Source organism: Zootoca vivipara, chromosome Z (assembly GCF_963506605.1).
Source record: "Zootoca vivipara chromosome Z, rZooViv1.1, whole genome shotgun sequence".
Classification (NCBI taxonomy): domain Eukaryota; kingdom Metazoa; phylum Chordata; class Lepidosauria; order Squamata; family Lacertidae; genus Zootoca; species Zootoca vivipara.
The window spans coordinates 39,424,421-39,444,272 of record NC_083294.1 but is presented as its reverse complement, the minus strand read 5'-3'; the positions used below and the strand labels follow the sequence as shown (position 1 = coordinate 39,444,272).

The following is a 19,852-nucleotide window of genomic DNA, read 5'->3' as shown; positions in this document are numbered from 1 at the left end:
TACTCAGCGCTTCTTGCTTTTGACACAGCTCTTGGCGAAGCGCTCTCTCTCTCTCTCTTCCTTCCTTTCCTCCAGTCCCGTCCTCCGCCTCGGCCCTCCCTTCAAAAGATGTGGCTGGCTGACTAAACAGACTGGACTTCTCCGCGAGCTAGAGGCGCGCGCACGCGCTCCCGGGTCCTACTGACCCAGGAGGAGCGGCGGGAGCGCGCCCGCAGCCCGGGCGATGATGCCAAGGGAGGACGGGCTAACCCCAGCAAGCCGTGCATGTATGTATGTGTGTGTGTGTGAGTGTGTTGGGGAGTTACACAACCAGTCAGGACAGATTGCGTGCTGCAAATGTGAGTTTTCCCCAAGTAAGCCAAAGCTCCCGTCTGTCTTTCTCCACCTCTTACTGGGACCAACCCCGTCGTCTTATTTTTCATTTTTAAATTTTTTGGGCGCCCCTTCAAGTGCCCTCACTGTCACCACTTTCTGGAGACGTTTCCCTCCGCCCTTCCTTAAGCAATTTTTGTTTTTATTACGACTGTTGTTGTTATTCTGCTTGGGAAGGCGAGAATCGAAAAGATGATATGTGGTTCCTTCTCCTGGAGGCTGGCACCAGAACTGAGGACCCTCGCTGCTGTTGGTCGGGCATCTTCTTAGAAGAGAAGCTGGGTAAGTTCTTGCACTGGGGGCAGTTCGACTTTCTTTCAAACCTGGGTTCTCCCCCACCCCACCACAGCCGCGGTATGTTTGTTTTGCAAATTTGCCTGGCATGCGCAGGCAGTCTAGGTGCCCGATGTGGGTGGAAACTTACTCTGTGCGGCATAAAAGTTTTGGATTCTGGGGGTTGTTGGGGTTTATTTGCTCCCCTTGGTTGCAAGGCAGTTGCTTTGTTTTGCAACTGCCTTTCCCTTTAATGAAGATGCCTGCAAGGTGAAGGAAATGGATGTGTTGGAAGATTCCCGGTCTTTCCTGATCTCCCAAATCGCGCTAAAGCCCTGTTGGTCGGTAGGACCTTTTTAAAACTCGGAGCAATGTGTTTCAGCCTGAAAAGTACTTTTCTTTCATTCCTTCCTTCTTTCCTTCTTTCAAAAACCAGTGGAATGTGACAGGTTTTGATGTCCAATGAATCTTTAGCTAGAGGAGCGCAGATTGAAGTGGCCTTGCTAGGTGTATATTATAACTTTGAGTCAAATCAGAACCATGGAAACAAATGGAGAAGCATCTTTAATATAAAGTCATCAAGGCTTACCTGTGTCTCAGTAGATTTCGGTGAACAAATAGCATAATTAATTTGAAATACTATGCATAGTTTGAGTTACAAAGCGCCTGAGCACCATGAGGTATCATATAAGGAAGAAGGCTGTTCCAGAGTGTGCCCAGTTTGCTGTAAAAGACAGTGATTTATCTTAGGCACAGATGAATGTGGTTGTGATGGATGTTGCCAGCTTTCTCACTCTTTCATTGCAGAAGTCTATTAGAATGGTCCAACAGGAAAGGGGGGAAGCTAAGTCATATTCTCATATATAGATGTTTGATGCTAGGTCAAAAAGTTGCTTCCTGACTGACTTTGCAGACTGCTTATAAACAGGGAATTGTAGAAAATTGCTTATCAGCCGACAAAAACTGTAAATTGATTGCTCTTGTGAGTGGTTTGCATTCGAAGCTGTGCCCAGTTGACTCAGGCAGTGTCATAACCCTCTTAGAGAATGCCTGGCCTTTGTAAAATTACACAATCACAAATGTCAGATCTGAGCCACCAGATATCCCGTTTTACCAGTCTACCTTAGATCTACGGTAAGCAGATTTAGAGAAGCAGCCCTGCAATGAATTGGAGGAGGAGGAGAGGGGCAGTCTGAGATGACATGATAATTAGTTGGGCTGTGATCTTCAAATAATACTTGGGAATAGTGCCATGAGCTTTATTGGGAATAGTCAAGAACAAGTGGACTGAAAACTACAACTTTAAACAATTGAACAAACATCCTCCTATTCCAGGAGAGATTTTAGGGTGGGGTGGGGTTGGTATTAGCAAACCTTTTTAGCAAGGTGCACTCGAAAACAGACATTATTATCCTCATCCTTAAAAAGGGTGCAGTAGGTGTACACTAAGAGGGAAGAGATTTATTACAGGGAGATTATTTTACCTTGCCCAGTAAAAGCAGTGTTGATCTAATTAATGAGACAAAATGTTCCATTTGTTCAGACTCTGAAATGTCAGGAGTCATTCTGTTTCTTAAAAACAACAACAAAAACCCATACTGCTACCGGTAATTCACCTGTAGTTGCCTACCCTAATTTATGGGATTCTTTTCTGCTAATACTTGGGGCTTTGGATAGGTCCATCACCTGGTGAAATATATCTTAGCTGATTGGTTGTATGAATTTTAATTGATTCACCAATTAATTAAAGGCAGACAAATCTGCAAAAATGCACATGCAAGAAAATCAATACTGCTGCAAAGAAAGTAAGTAAAATGATTTACTTAAAAAGAGGGATTAGCTCCTGTCTGAAGCAGAATAATGTGATATCTAACAGCAGATTTTTTAAAAATAGATATTTTAATACAAAAACTGTGCATAGTGTTTTGCAATACATAGTTTTTGTAAGCCCTTGTAATACTTCCCCCCCCAAAAAAAAGTCTGCTGTTGGTTAATCACCATTAACATATTTTTAGTAAATCAAGTTGTTATTTTTTTAAGAAAGAAGAAAAAACACACTGTTTAATCTTAAAACATTTAATGGCCTAATAGTGCACTGTGGGTTAAACCACGGAGCCCAGGGCTTGCCGATCAGAAGGTCAGCGGTTTGAATCCCTGCGACGGAGTGAGCTCCCATTGCTTGGTCCCAGCTCCTGCCCACCTAGCAGTTTGAAAGCATGTCAAAGTGCAAGTAGATAAATAGGTACCACTCTGGCGGGAAGGTAAACAGTGTTTCTGTGCACTGCTCTGGTTCACCAGAAGTGGTTTTCTCATGCTGGTCACATGACCTGGAAGCTGTACGCCAACTCCCTTGGCCAATAGAGCGAGGTGAGCACCACAACCCCAGAGTCGGTCACGACTGGACCTAATGGTCAGGGGTCCCTTTACCTTTACCTGTTCTCAAAATTAAGGCATGCTGTGTTCCTCGAAAGTAAAGCCAATTGAACTCAGTGTAATTTACTTACAAATTTTACAGCTCTAGTTTTGGACTACTAAGCAGCTTTTAAGATCCAATATCAAAATTGGTATGGACAAGTTTGATGCAAACACAATACCATCTTATGGGTGGGGGAGGGGGAAAGCATTTGTACAGTATAATAGGTGTGGGAAAATCTCAGGCACCAAATGCAGCCCCCCAAAGTCACTCTATTTGGCCCCTGAGATTTGCTCCAGGCCACACCCTTTTACAAGGTCATGCCCTCTCCCAAGGCCACACCCCTCTCTCAACCAGCCCTGCCCTGCACTCTCAAGTTGTTTTGACTGTCTGGAGCAGGCTTCCTCAACCTCGTCCCTCCAGATGTTTTGAGACTACAATTCCCATCATCCCTGACCACTGGTCCTTCTAGCTAGGGATCATGGGTGTTGTAGGCCAAAAACATCTGGAGGGACGAGGTTGAGGATGCCTGATCTGGAGTGTATCAGTGAAATGTAATAATGCCTCTTGCTTGCTTAGATAGAAAAGCAATGTGACTCTAAGGGAGAATATGAAGAGATGTGTATGGTGTAAAAAAAACCAACCTCTGACTATACAGCCCATGAGATATAAACACCCTTCTTTCCTTAGATTCTCAACCTGTGTACCTGGGGCGAGCCCCCCTTAGGGGCGGGGTGAGTCGTCCATGGGGGCAGAGCAAGTTGCCACCACGGAGCCTCCCGAGTCTGCCTGCCTCCTCCCACTCAGCCACCCTACAGCTGGGAGAGTGGCAGCAGGTGGACCTTTTGGGCAGGAGAGATGCATGGCTCGGGTGCACTGCAGGCCCCATGAGTGCTGCCCAGCATTTTGTCTCCCCACCCAGGGCGATCTGCACCCACTGCACCCCCCTTCCTCTGCCCCTGCCTGTGCATTTCAAAGGCTCATAAGTGATTTATAGATAGAAAATGAAGGAACTTCATAGTTGGCATGTTCAGATGCTTGGACAATGGTGCAGGGTGATCCCAGTGACCTACAGCCATCAGGATTTGAGCTATTGTGTTCATCAGAGACCTGTGTGGGGTAGTGGTTAGAGTGTTGGATTAGTGCTTCAAGTTCAGAAGGGGACTTTGGACCAGTCAATACCTCCCAGCCTAACCTACCTCCCAGGGTTGTTGTGGGAATCAAATGAGGAGGTGAATCATGTGTGCCACATTGGGTTCCTTGGAGAGAAAAAAGCGGGATATAAAAAATAAATATTTTTTAAAAAAAACCAGGTGGGCAACTTTGTCATCCAAAGCCTGCATGCATCCCTGATTTTTTAGGGATATTATGTGGTCTTGAAACCACTCCGTTCTTAGGATCATAGAAGGCTTGTCATATACCAAGTTAGAACATTTGTCCACAGATGGTATTTAACACCCACCAGATTGGCGAAAATGTCTTTAAAAAGGTAAAAAGGGTATATGTTGGAAGTGTGAAGAAAATAAGGGATCCTTTTGCCACATTTGGTGGTCCAGTAAAGTAATTAAGGAATATCGGAAAACTATATATAATGAATTAATATATATACGTATATTTTAAAAACGTTTCCCCAAAGATATGCGAGATTTTCCAAAAAACCAAAAGAGTTTATTACTATACGCCACTGCCACAGCTAGAACCTTATTGGCAGTCATAAAGGTGGAGAACAAGTCTAGTAGCCACTAAGGAAGAATGGCAGTGTAAAATGTTCGCGTATGCTGAACTGTCTGGTCTGACGAACGGGATAAAAGAAAACAAAGATAACGAATACAAGGAGGAACAGATAATGTTGTTGACTATTTCAAGAACCAGTATAGACAAATACACAGCTTAGCAGGTCTCGAGTAAATCCAGCAGAGTTGAAATAGATATTTTTAACAGATAACAAATTGGATGATTAAAAAGGTGTGGATTACATGGAGTAGCAGGAAAGCAAAGGAACCAGAAAAAGTGTGGAAGGGAAGTCATACGGTATATGTATACATCTTGTATTTGGTACGAAGATGTAAGTGGGACAGGGGGAGGGGAGGGGGCTTAAAGATGCTCTTTGTTCCTGTTTTGGAAAATGCAAATAAAAAAATAAACGGGGAAAAATAACATTTGTCTTTGTACACTGTACACTGACTAGCTCTCCAGGGTTTTAGGCAGGAGACATTCCCAGCTATACCTGAAGATGCCAGGGACTGAACTTTGTACCTTTTGCAGGAATAGTACATGTTCTGCTACTTAGCTGTGACCTTTTGCTATTCCTACATCCCATCAGGGTGGCTTCCTTGCCGTTTGCCTCCTTATTTTCCTGGACTTTTAAAAGCTTTACCTCACTCTTTCTGTGCAGTTTTAGATCAGTTGGAAGGGGCAGTTTTTCACATCATGAAAATAAATATGGTTGTTGATGAAATTATTGCTTGTGTGGCTTGTACAGTATATGTTTTATTCACCAGCTGTCTGAGAAAAAAGTGCATAGGCTTCTACCATACATATGTGAGATACTACTTTCACTTGAAAAGCAATATACAGATGCACATTACTTCTTTGGTTTCTCCATGCTTGCAGCCCTCCTGAACTCCTTTTCATAGAAGCTGCTATCTGCACATGTGCAAAGGCTGCCTCAAATGTACATACCTCAGCCTAACCACAGTTTACGTTTTCAAATCAGATGGAAGCTGGGTTTGAGGGAAAACATAGCAAACGAGAGTGTTTCTCAAGAAAGTGCAGGATGCATATGGATTGTAGCTAACATCATGCATACTCCAAGTCATCAGCAGTAGCAGCACACTGGAGTTAATGATAATGTGTACACAGCCTACGTCCTTGTCAATGTGTCTACATAATTTACTAATCCTGAAAATCTACAACCCCCTTTTCTCATTTGCATGCCCACATGTGTCATTGTAGCACATCAGTGGCCTGGAACCAACTCTGTTCTGGTTTAGATAAGCTTCATTGCTTTCATTTGCTGAAGAAAGCTTATTCACCGTAAGTGCTCATTCATTCACCGTGAGTGCTCATTCATTCATTACACGTATTTTTACCCTTCCTATCAGTTTTAAGCTGTTCAAGTTACCTTCCAACATTAAAACCATGCATAGATTGCAATTAAAAACACAGGAAAGAATGTTGTGAAAATAACAGTCCATAAAATAGCATTGGCGGTAATAAAAATGCAGAAATCACCATTCATTAAAGGCAAATGAAATTGTTTTGCATTTGGTGTCTAAAACCCAAAGGATCTGGAGCCAGTTCTGTAGACTGGGTGGGAGTAAATAAAAAATTGTACAGTAATTTGCAGTTGCCACCCCAATTTTTCTAATCCCATCAGCATCCCCCCTTCCCTTAAAGCAAATTCCATCTTCATAAGAGGGGTTTCTATGGGACCTCAACCATAAATCATCACACACACACACAGCTGATGCAATTTGTTCTTTTTTTGTTTTAAAGAAAACCCTGCATGTTAGATTCATTTAATGGTTGGTTCTTCCTGCTCTCTGCAACTCTCTATGCAGTTTGCTCAGAGATGGCTCTCATTCACTTATTTCTGATCATGAATCAGGTGCACAGACTTGTTATTTCCATTTGGAAGGTGTTTAATACACCCTCTCACCACCTCCATCACAGTCCACCATGTACTGATGCATTCTTCTGACCCCCATAACAAGGCTGTAAATATCTGCAGAAATTAAAGGTGGGGGTGCATGTTAATTGTTTGGGCTTGTTTTGCCTGTGTGTGAGATGCGTCTGTCAGACCAGAGGTGAATGTGTTACTCACTCCTCTTCTAGTGCACATCAGGTCCTTTAAAAATGGGCAAAGGGAAGGGTTCACAGCACATAAAACTGCACTAGGGTGTGAAATCTTGGATGTTCTCCCTGCGGAGGAACAACTGTTTTTTCAAAGGAAATGTTCATGTAAAATATACACCGCCTCCTCTTTCTGCTAGGAACTTAAAACAATTTAAGATTCTTAGCCTGGAGCATAGATTTGACAGCTGATAAGCTGTCCTCTTCATAGAATTTGAAATAGCAATGCACTCTCAGAAAGTAATAAAAGAGGAAGTCTGATTTACCTCCCTCTGGTAAGTTATCTGATTTTGTTTTGCTTCTCTTACTCTTGAAGTCAGGGGCATAGCTTCCAAGTTTACATTTTTACTATGTATGCCTCTCTCAGCAGATGCAACACATGTTATTAACTCTTCAGTTACCATGACGACTTGCATGAGTCAGCATTTTTTTAAAACGGTAAATTTGATTTTCCCTTTTGCGGACAGCAGTTTAGAGACTGTGGTAGATATTTCCTGTTTTCTACATTGATTTAATGACAGGGAGTCAATGGGCAACGAGAGTTGCCAAAAATAGTAATTTATGGCTGCTGTCTGCTGATTGATGTTTGTATTGAACAAGTCACATTAGTTAATACTGGAAGATTGCTGGGCATCTTAATTTAGGAGTTCTCTACTAACTGAATAATGAGGCACTTAATTTTGCAAAAACCACAAGGCTATTACTACTACTACTACTACTACTACTACTACTACAAGTGATTGTTTTGATACAGTAGTCTCTCTTCTTCAGCAGGGGTTTTGTTCCAAGAGTTCCACATACAGTATACACAAAAATCATTTGTGCAAGATGGGGTTGGACTAGATGACACTCAGCGTCTCTTCCAACTCTACACATCTATGATTCTATGAAATTCAAATTGAATTTTAAATTGTGCTTTGTTTTTGTTTTTTAATTAATCTGTTATAGTTCTTATTTGCTTATATTATATTTATCTGGTGTGTGTGTGTGTGTGTGTGTGTGTGTGTGTGTGTGTGTCTTAATTGACATTGATTTGGTTTTGCTTTGTGAACTGTCCCTGCCCAAGGGATTTCTGCTATGGGATAGGCAAATATATATGCAACAGGATCTTTGAATTCAAGCCTGTGAATTCAAGCTTGCCAACTTAACTTTGTACAGTACTTCAGGAATGTAGTTGATTGCAATTAATAAGCAGGATCATATGAGTGAAGGTGGTTCTTTAGCTAGTTGGGTCAAAAATATTTAGTGCATCTTCTTGAATTCTCAGTAGAGCTAAGGTTGGTGCCATCACTTAGTGGACAAAATAGCACACCTATGGAGGGTGGTATACCGTGTTTCCCAGAAAATAAAACACTGTCTTATATTTATTTTTCCTCAAGAAGATACACTATGAGTTATTTTCAGGGGGTGACTTATTTTTTATTACGTGTCCAGCCTTGCCTCTTCCTTGGTGCCCTCCAGAACTGCTCCTATCACTACAGTGGAACCTTGGTTTATGAACACCTCAGTTTACGAATTTTTGGTTTACAAACGCCGCGGACCCGTCTGGAACGGATTAATCCACTTTCCATTACTTTCAATGGGAAAGTTTGCTTCAGTTTATGAATGCTTCAGTTTATGAACAGACTTCCGGAACCAATTGTGTTCATACACCGAGGTACCACTGTATGTCTTATTTTGGGGTATGGCTTATATTGCACAAATGCTTAGAAATCCTGCTAAGGCTTATTTTATGGGTATATCTTATTTTCGGGGGGAAAGGATACTTTCCTCTTTGGTTACCTGACTACACCTTGTGTTTGCATTTATTTATCTCCTTCACAGCTCTTTCTCTGTTTTCTTGCCAGGTTCCCCCATCCGTTTTGTTTTTGTTTTTTTACCATGTGTCCAATTCCTTAAGGCAGGAGTAGGGAACCCATGCCATTCTGAGAGCTGTATTCTTTTATGTACAAGTTCAACCTTTTGGAGGCTGCATGCCAGTGGTGGTCAGAGGCAGAAACTGGGTTTGTGAGTGAGTGAGCGCAATGGTTCAGGACCAGTTTTTAGACTGAATGGTCCTTGATCCTCATGATAGAGGTCTCCTCAGGAGAGGGACATGGGGAGTGCAGTCCTGTTGCTCTTGCTTTACATCTCAGTGACTTTCAATACTGTTGACCATGGTATCCTCTTGAAGTTGGAAGTTGGTGGCATTGCTTTCAGTGGCTTCACTTCTACTTAGAAAATAGTGATGGGCTCAGAAAATAGTGATGGGTGATTATTGGTTTGCCCCCTGCAGTTGTGCTGTGGGATGTAGAAGGGCATTATTTTGTACCCAATATAAAATAAATAAAGCTGGTGACAATAGTCATTATGAGATTTGGGGCATGGTGTCATCAGTATGCTGATGACACCCAACTCTGTTTCTCTGTTAGATCTCATTCAGGAGAAGCTGCAGCTTTTCTGCATCCAGGTAGCTGGATGCAGTGGTGCCTGGATGAGAACCAATAAATCCTGGTAAGACTTCATGTGTGTAGTTCTCAGGACCAGAAGTTGGGGGGGTTTCAGTTCTGGAGCACTCTCTCTGAAAGAACAGATACTGTATGTAGTTTGGGAGTAGTCCTAGATCTGTCTTCATCACTGGATGCTCATTAACCTCAATGGTGCGGAATGCCAATTATCAATATAAATTGGTACACCAACTGTGATTTCTTCCTGGACAGGAATAGCTTGACCACTGTGACTTATGCATTTGTAACCTTGCAATTAGTCTGCAGTAAAGCACTCTATGTGGATCTTCCCTGCACCTTGAAAGCTGCTGCAGAACACTTCAGCCAGGTTATTCAGTGAAGAACCTGGAGTACCACATATTTCACCTGTGTAAGAGAACTGCATTGGCAGCCAATAAGCTACCCAGCAATGCTCAAGATCTTGTTACTAAGATATTAAGCTCTGAACAACAATAATGTTGCCTGAAGGACTGGCTGCCCCTGTACAGATCTGCAAGATTGCTGGAGATCTTATTTGGGGGAGATTTTACTTGTGGTACTACACCCTATTGAGGTTTAACCCACAGCGCCACCTGTGTCCCTACACATACTTACTTAATGGGGAACAAATTCAACAGACAACAAAGGTGCCACCTTGTTCTAACCTTGCCAACTCAGAGAAGAAGGAGGTGATGGTTAGGAATGCTTTGGCCAACCACCCATTAGCCCCTCCATAAAGTGGCCAGTTGTCGAAATCCTTGTTGTGCTATGTGGCTTAGCTGCCTTTTGCCAGATGTAATGTCGTTAGGGGATGCAGGTGGTGCTGTGGTGTAAACCACTGAGCCTTGGGCTTGCTGATTGGAAGGTCGGCGGTTCGAATCCCCACGACGGGGTGAGCTCCCGTTGCTCGGTCCCAGCTCCTGTCAACCTAGCAGTTCAAAAGAACCCCCAAAAGTGCAAGTACATAAATAGGTACCGCTCCAACGGGAAGGTAAACACCATTTCCATGCGCTGCTCTGGTTTCACCAGAAGCGGCTTAGTCATGCTGGCCACATGACCTGGAAAAAATGTCTGTGGACAAACGTCACCTCCCTCGGCCAGTAAAGCGAGATGAGTGCCACAACCCCAGAGTCGTTCGTGACTGGACCTAACTTTCAGGGGTCCTTTACCTTTACCATTTTAAGTCATTAGCAAAGACAAGAGGCCCCATAGCCACTACCGAAATTACTGCTTTAGTCCACATATTTTCTTTCCATGCAGATGTTGCAGTTAAGAAGGCCATCTAGTTTTGTTTTAGTGATTCTGGGGGTGGCTTGCTGCCCAGCTCTGTTTGAGTAGTGAATAGCTAACCAAATTCCACTTTCTTTAATTAAGCAGAGAGAAAGGTGCAAATCACTTGCAAAATAAACATTTAAAACATGGGTGTCATTCAAATAAACTGATCCCTGTGCACGCCTTTTTGTTCCTTTCTTTTTTACTGCCAAGTGTTACTGTAATGTAATGCAAGGAGATACTGTAACATAAATGCAATGCAAGTGCTAATGCAAGGAGATACAGTAACATAAATAAATTTCCTGTTTCATTACTGTTTTCCAATCTCACATGTAAAACGCTGGGAATGATGTTCCACAATAATGGAGTGTGGCTGGATTTTATTTATGACTACACAGGGCAGGCTTCCTTACCACCCCAGGAGACAATTCTTGCTTCTCCTGAAGCTGAAAAGACACATGTGCATTCTTTGAAGTCAATCTGCTTTTCTTTAACTGTGTGTGCGCGTGCACAAGCACTGTAAGCCCTGGGAGTAAGCTCCCTGAGGATGGCAGATTTCAAGCTTGTTTCATCACCATGGGAATCCGTTCAAGCTATTGGAAAAGCTCTGCTCAACTTCCAGAGTCACAATTTACAAACAGTGGTTTGCCAGGCACTATGTCTTAATGCATTTTTCCTCAGCAGCTGTAGTATGTTATTAGAGCATAATGCTTGATGCTGTTGGTATTGGGTTCAGGCAGTTTTGCAGCACTATGATTTATAAATATTGCTACCAGGCAGTTGTCAATGCCAGTATCTTCACCATCTCAGAGACATGTTTAAGTAAGATTTGTCTAAAGACAAGTTGGAATGTGGTTAAGTGCTTTAATTAGCTGATTGTATCACTCTTCGTTTTTGCCGTAGATTTTCCAGACACTTGGTAACAACAAAGGCACCAGGGTGTTCAGATTATGTTGCTATTCCCAAAACACTGCCAGGAACCCGAGAACCTTCCTAGCTTTCCACTTGCAGGCAGGAAGGAAATAGGAAAGGTTTGTTGAATGCCTTCTGGGCCTTCATGCAAGGCAGGTAGGTTTGTGTGTTTGCTTCTTCTTTAAAAAAAAATGATGTTCCCAAAGATGGAAGAACAGGCAATGAACCATACACTTGTTAGGGCATGCTGAGAACATTTTGTGAGCTCCACCCTGGGGCAAGAATTCCCATTTCACGTCAGAAGTTGGCATCCCTTTTTAGGTAATGTACCTGTACCAGGACGGCGCTGTGCTGTGACATATGACTTGTATTTTATGCTGCTTTATTTCAGTGTATGCCTTTTACTGTACAGCAGTGTAACACTTCGGGATTTTTAGCTGTCTGTAAATGCTTTTAATCATCCATTCATCTTTATTTACTGTACCGTAGTTAGTTCAATTCTATTCCATTTTACACTTTGGGGGGGGGGCCCTGTAAGCAGCTTATAACGTCTTAAAACACAACAAATAGAACATCACAAAATATCAGAATATTACTGTGAGGGATAAGAGGTACCGGCAGCCCCCTCCCATCCTGAATACCAGCTCCTCCCCCAGTGGGGAGGGGGAGACTTCGAGTGGTTATTCAGGAAGTGGAAACAGGAGCTCGAGTACCTTGGCGGAGCACAGGCACCGCCGGGGAAAGGAACAGGGAAGCAGGGAGACGGTGGAAAAGAGGCCGATCCCAGCTACTCCGGAATTGCGTAAAAAGCGCTGGGGGCGGAGATTCAGTATGCCAAGATTACTTTGCTGGAAGAAAACGCGCGAACTGCCATTCGGAGGTTCTGCAGAAGACTAACAACATGTACCACTGTCTGTAAATAGCACTGTTTTCAGCACTGTAAATACACAGCACCAATAAAAGGATAAAATGCAGAGCTGTGTGGAGTCGTTACTCTGAAGTAGCCCACCCAGGCCACTGTGACAATTACAAATGAAAATCAAGTGCAAAACCCCTCCATCACATTTAAAGCAGCATAATTAGCAGCAAAATGGAATACCCCCTTAAATATCAAAAACACTGCAAGTAGAAATCAAATACAATATTTTAAAAATCTCACGTGTTAAAGCAGGAGTAGACAATAGGTTAACCTCCAAATGTTGTTGGAGTCCAGTCCCATCAGTCTCAGTTACCATGTCCAATTGGCAGTGATGATGGAGGGCATCACATTGGCTTCATCGTCATCGTCTCATACACCTCTTCAAATTATTTCCATTCTCTTTTGTTTGCTTCCTGCATCCACATAAGCCTTGCTGTCAGTTTTATATCATCCACCCATCTCATAGGTCTCCACCCCCTTAAGTCTTTTGCACTGCTTTATTCCATTGGTCTGAACGGTCTCTTGTCACATGTCCTTCATACAGCAGCATAGCATTGGTTGCAGGTGCCCGGGACAGGTGGGCATGTGCCGGGTGGATTGTGTGAGACCCCAGCCCTCACCATCAATGCCACCAAAGCGACCTCACCCCCACTAGAGCAAGGCAGGGCCACGCTGAGCTGCCTGCTCTCCCGCGCAGAGGGCAGCCCAGCTTTGCCAAAATGGCCCTTGACGGGCAAAGAGGAGCACCAGGCCAGGCTGTGCTGGGGGCGCCTGCATGGGGGCGCCTGGTTTGTGCCCCCACAAAAATTGTGTGCCCGATGCCACGCCCCCAGCACCCCCACACTATGCCCCTGTCTTCATATGTCCATTTTAACTTTCCGTGGCCTTTCCTACTATATCCGTAACTTTCGATCTCTGTCATATCCAATTATTTGTTTTTCTATCCTTGAATGTTATTCCTAACATTGCATGTCCCATGGCATATGGTGTTACTCTGTCGTGTTTCTCTGCATCATGATCTTGTTTTCTGCTTCATAACGCATCACAGGTAATGCACACGTTTTGACCACTTTAGCTTTCAAGTCTAATGAAACATTTTTTAGTTTTCATTATAAAGCTGAGTTTTCCAAAGGCTTCCCAGGATTGTTTTATTTCTCCGCCTTATTTCCACTGTTTGGTTTTCTGTCCCCAATATGACTTTTTATCCTAAATCCTCAGCTGCAGGGCCATCTAATCTTTTGCCATGATAGTTGCGCTGTACCTGCATTGTTGGAGGGCAATGCACCTCTGAATGCCAGTTGCTAGGAACTGCAAACGATTTAGATATATTTTCCTGACATGTTGTTGTTGTTGTCTAGTCGTTTAGTCATGTCCGACTCTTCGTGACCCCATGGACCATAGCACGCCAGGCACTCCTGTCTTGCACTGCCTCCCGCAGTTTGGTCAAACTCATGTTCGTAGCTTCGAGAACACTGTCCAACCATCTTGTCCTCTGTCGTCCCCTTCTCCTTGTGCCCTCAATCTTTCCCAACATCAGGGTCTTTTCCAGGGAATCTTCTCTTCTAATGAGGTGGCCAAAGTATTGGAGCCTCAGCTTCACGATCTGTCCTTCCGGTGAGCACCCAGGGTTGATTTCCTTCAGAATGGAGAGGTTAGATCTTCTTGCAGTCCATGGGACTCTCAAGAGTCTCCTCCAGCACCATAATTCATTTTCCTGACATACATTTAACAAATTGAAATGCTGTCCACATGCTGGCCAATATTTTTTTGTTTCGCTTCACACATCATGGATGGTTTAATGTCACTGTTTCATTTATCTCGTTATAATTCATATGGCTTTCTTTATGTACCGATGACCTTGTTGGTTTAACAATCAGTTTGCTATAAATAAATAATTGTAATTAACTACACCATCATCTCTATAAATTTTGCTCTGCTCTGTTGAGATGAATCGGATAATCTTTGTATGTTCTGAGTCCTGCCTCATCTCAGAAGTTACTTGAGGATTAGTTTACGGGAAACATTTCATGGCCAGACAAGAAGAATGCTTTTTGGGCATTGAGATGATGATGATGATGAATATACACCACCCATCTGGCTGGGTTTCCCCAGCCACTCTGTACAGCTTCCAACAGAACACTAAAAAGAGAATAAAACTTCAAACATTAAAAGCTTCCCTAAACAGGGCTGTTTACACCTCCCTCACAATAAACCTCTTCTTTGGCATCACTGAGAGATCAAGATCTAGGTGTGATTTTGAAGTAATGTAGTACAATTGAAATGGTTTGGTTGAAATGGAGTTACAATGATTCACTTTCAACAAAGTTGTGCACTTTCTGTTATTTCATTTCATATTTGGCTATCAGGACATATATTTATGGACTTAAGCTGGATGGAGGAAGCTCTCACTCAATATAATGCCATCCTATGTTCCTAAAGTCTAGAGAGGGACTTCAACTTAGAGGTAGAGCTCATGCTTTGCTCATAGAAAGTCCCAGAATCAATCCTACGCATCTACTGGCAGAACTGGGGGGAAAACCTCCGCCAGACGTTTGGAGGATTGCTGCCAACCAGTGCAGACAATACTAAGCCAAATGCACTAATGATCCAAACTTGTGCAAGGCAGCTTCCTATGACTTATTGACTCCCAACTTGTGATCATGATGAATGGGGTTCAGTCAACTAACCTGCCAAGTTCTGTCTGGCCCCCAAAGATCCACAGCAAACTATGTGGCCACATTGGTCAGTGATGTGAACTGGATTTTCAGGAATTTGTGACTGCACACTGACGAATTCATACTCTCTAGACATTTTAACTGTTCCTTCTCCTCTAGCTAGGTTTCAAGGACTATGCATCTTTTGAGAGCAATGCGCAAGTCTCCTAGGTTTCTTTAGTAAAGGCAGTACATAAATGCTTAATAGTAAATGCCTTAAAGGAGGATTTGAAGGAACTGGGTGTGTTTAGCCTGGAAAAGAGGAGACTGATAGCCATTTTCAAATATCTTAAGGGCTGTCACATGGAAGAGGGAGCAGGAACAGCACACTTGTTTTCTCCTGTTCTGGAGGGTAGGACTCGAACCAGTTGCAAGAAAGGAGATTCTGACTAAACATTTGGAAAAACTTTCTGACAGTCAGAACTGTTCGGAAGAGGAACAACAGACTCCCACGAGAGGTGATGGACTCTCCTTCCTTGGAGGTTTGTAAGCAGAGGTTGGATGGCCATCTATCATGGATGCTTTAGCTGAGATTCCTGCATTGCAGGGGGTTGGACTAGAGGACCCGTGGGGTCCCTTCCAACTCTAAGATTCTATGATTCTATTTATACTATGAACTTTGCACAGGTTTCTTTTCTTTTTCTTTGCAAAGGCGATAAATAAACACATACAATTTAGAGAGAGATGATATTAAAAAAAAAATAGAGAGTGAAAGGGGCGGAGGAGCAGGTTCTAAGTTACATTCTCTTCCCTGGCACTGTGAAATCTTGTAGAAACCAGGACACTTTAGTTAAAGGTCACAGACATTTTTAACTACTGCTTCTGGCTCCTTGCTATGCATATGATTGTCCACTATCTCATTGACCTTGACAGTGCTATGCGGTTATATTTTCACACAAATGAACTCTTTCTGAACCATTTCTCAAGCTGCATGCATTCATTGCATGAAAAAGGGCCATAGCTCAGTCGCAACTGCATGCTCAGGATACAGAAGGTCCAAGGTTGAACCGCTTGGGTAGCAGGGCTGGGGAATGCCCTGCCCTAAGACCTTGGAGAAATACTCCTGAATTAGACACTGGGTGTGTTTGCACGGAACACTAGGTGGGCTATATGCACAAGCAGTGTGTAATGGCACACAGGGCCTTTGTAGCTGCTATGTGCCTCCAATATGTTTGTGGCTAATGAGCTGAGATCCTAGGGTCTCATCTTCTGGGAACCCAGAGACCACGGTCAATGGCTTCGAAGCAAGTGAGGGTTTGAAGCCATGGTTTAGAGGTGACTCACTAATCCTAGGTTGTTATGAGTCTATAACTATAGTTCCTGGGCTCACACATAATGGCTGCATTTGCAGATCCCAAGAATAGGTAGATGGCTCTCACCCAAGCAGGAGCAACAGACCACGACCCCTGACTTAGCATTATTTCCAAAATGGAGATCAACGTTTGTTTTGCTCTAAAACGAACCATGATGTGAAGCCAAGGTTTACCAAACATGGTTTGCTTGAGTGAAGCTAAGCAGGAATCCCAACTTGGAGATATAACTCTGAGCCAGGGATTGTGCTTTCATGCTTGTGCATTAAGGGAAGAACGAAGCAGGAGCAATCTCCACATTCAGTGTAAACCATTAATTATGGTTAATCATGACATGCAAATGGGAACACTGGGAAGCTATGGTTAAGTACTGATTTCTGGCTTGGTTCAGCCACTCATGCAAAGGAAGCAGTCATGTGGCTGTGAAGGAGTTCTTGAGTATCTGGACACAGCTTGTGTATATTTTCCTGCTTATTTTTTGACTTAGCTTTGGATGCAAATAGAGGCAGTGATGGACTAGAGAAGAACCAGTGGTTTAATCAGTAAAAGGCAGTTTCACAAAAACAAGTATGCAGCTGGACCACGGTTACAGATGCTTCAGGTTACAAACTCCGCTAACCCAGAAATAGTACCTTGGGTTAAGAACTTTACTTTAGGATGAGAACAGAAACTGCACGGCGGCGGCAGCAGAAGGCCCCATTAGCTAAAGTGGTACCTCAGTTTAAGAATGGTTTCAGGTTAAGAACGGTACCACTGTATTAACCTGGTTTCAGGTTAAGAACGGTACCACTGTATTAATTTAAGGAGGAGGACCTGGTATACTTTTGCATGGCACAAGCTAGGGTTTGGTCCTATCATTAGTTGTAGCTGACACAATTCTTACCTCTCCAAGATTTTCCTTACCAAGGGTAACACTGGGTTATAAACATGAGCTGTGCTTTTCAAAAAATGTGCTTAATTTACATCATTATTTTTTTTAAAAAAATCCAGCCTGAAATTTGAATTTTTTTTCAATGAACAAATGTAATGGCAAGATATGCTGGGTAACTTTGGAGGCATCCATGATGATAGCTATGAAAGAGGACCCTATTTCTTTCTTCTCCCTTTATGGGTTCCTTGCTAAAAGCTGCAGTTCTGTACTTTGGGGGATATGGTTATAAACCATAAATGCATGCTAATTATGGTTAATAATAATAATAATAATAACATTTATACCCTGCCCATCTGGCTGGGTTGCCCCAGCCACTTTGGGTGGCTTCCAACACATATAAAAACATAATAAAACATCAAACATTTTAAAAATAGTATTTTTAAATAAATAAATAAATCAGAAGTTCCTGTTGATGCTGCTCCCATGCTGAGTCATACATTTTGTTAGTTCAATGGTCTGATTAACCACCCAGCCATGCAAAAGAGCTGTAGGAAGAAAGACATGTATAATTTAAATAAGGCTCATCAAAGCCCAAGGTCCTTCTTATATAGTATTTATATGACAACAATTAGCCATAATGAGTGGTCATTATTCCAAAAGGTTAGCTCAAGTTGAGTTTACAGATGCTTTTAAGACAATGCAACTTTTCAATAGAGTTTTTGTTTTTGTTCTTTTACAAATTTTGAGATAAAACTGTTCCGCCTTTGATCTGACATACATTAATCATATGGGCAGGTGGAGCTTAGAACTCCCATATTATTTAAACTGGTTATTGATTCATTTACAATCCTAATTCAAAATTCAGGTTCTTACCATTCAAAACTGAGCTATTACTGTAGCTGCATGCAACTTTCAGCTTTGGAGGCCCAGTTTCCTTTTGGAATATGAGATTCAGCACATAAGACAAGGCTTTCTAAATAAAGAGTTAAATTGCTTATGATGTACAAAGATAGCTTGCCTGTGTTTTAAATGATAAACCATCTTAAAATAATTATCCTTACATCAGGAATACAAGTAATTTTCTAAAGATGAAGTTATATCACTTATAATAAACAGAGGTAGCTTACCAAAGATTCACAGGTCAGAGAAGCTATGAGCTATGCCATGCAGGGCCACCCAAGATGGACAGGTCATAGTGGAGAGTTTTGACTAAACGTGATCCACCTGGAGAAGGAACTGGCAAGCCACTCCAGTATCCCTGCCAAGAAAACTCCATGGACAAAGACAACAGGCATATAAAAGTTATGACGCTGGAAGATGAGCCCCTCAGGTCGGAAGGCGTCCAACATGCTGCAGGAGGCAGTGCAAGACAGGAGTGCCTGGCGTGCTATGGTCCATGGGGTCATGAAGAGTCGGACACGACTAACCGACTAAACAACATTACATCTAAGCATACTGAGATGTGTTAAGACAATTTAAAGGCTCAGGGCCATGGTCAAGTACAGTGTTGTTTCAAAATGCAAAGACGATTATAAAAATGCTGTAAAGTCTAGACTGTTGTTCAAGCCCCATGGATGTAATGTGTTGAAGAGGTGGATAAATTTGGATTCTTGATGGAGAAGGAGTCTGTCATTATTCATTTGGTGACAGTGGGTTTGCGGCAATAATAATCATATCACTTCCACTTTACAATATACATCTCGCACACCGGCGATTAAAGCCATTATCTACAAACACTGGCATTTACTTTCCAACATTCCTGGTTGTCAAAAGCCACCTCTTTTCGGACTCAAAAAAACACAATCCAATACTGGGATCGACTCCCATTTGAACTCCTCATCACACAAATAAAACCTTGTGAAGATTTATTTGAAATCCATTTTTCTTCTGGCCTGAGTTCTTGCAATTTACTGTTTATTTCTTGCCTCTTAAGTAGACTAGCCTTATTTGGGGATATGATTGAAATGCGTTCAGCATCTCCATTTATATCTCATGTTTTCTTTCATATACAGTACTTGTTTTATCATTTGTTTTGTTTGATTATCTAAATATATGATAATGTTTACCATCTTGATTATCAAGACATATAGAAGGGTGGGGAATCTTTGTAATAAATAAGTGTAATATTTTTATCTGTACTGTATAGCTCTATATAGGTAGAGACAGGCATTGTTAATAATGCAAATACTTTATATATAATTGAATTGCCTATCCATGGGAGTTTTTGAAGTAACTTCAAATAAAACCACATCATGCACAGAGATTAATGGGTGTGCATGAGCTCAGAGGAGGGGAATTCTTTTATTTTTCACACACTTTTAACCATGCAGTCCTGCACATGTTTACTCAGAAGTAAATCCCTCTGGTTCAGTGGGACTTTATAGTTATCCTTAAGGCTGCAACCTAAAACTTAATTACTGTTAACGTGTGTGTATGTCTGCCTCTGAATTTAATTGGGTTACAATTAAAGCTAGAG

At 42.3% G+C, this 19,852-nt stretch overlaps 1 protein-coding gene across 2 annotated transcripts in view; it reads left to right on the top strand.

The window, feature by feature from the left end:
• The first annotated feature begins 215 nt into the window (after positions 1 to 215).
• The window catches only part of PASD1 (PAS domain containing repressor 1), a 97,572-nt gene continuing 77,935 nt past the window's right edge, over positions 216 to 19,852 (top strand). For both annotated transcript variants that reach the window (XM_060270394.1, XM_035113275.2), the window contains exon 1: positions 216 to 654. The gene's annotated coding sequence lies outside the window, so the exon portion shown is untranslated. The remainder of the gene's footprint in view (positions 655 to 19,852) is intronic.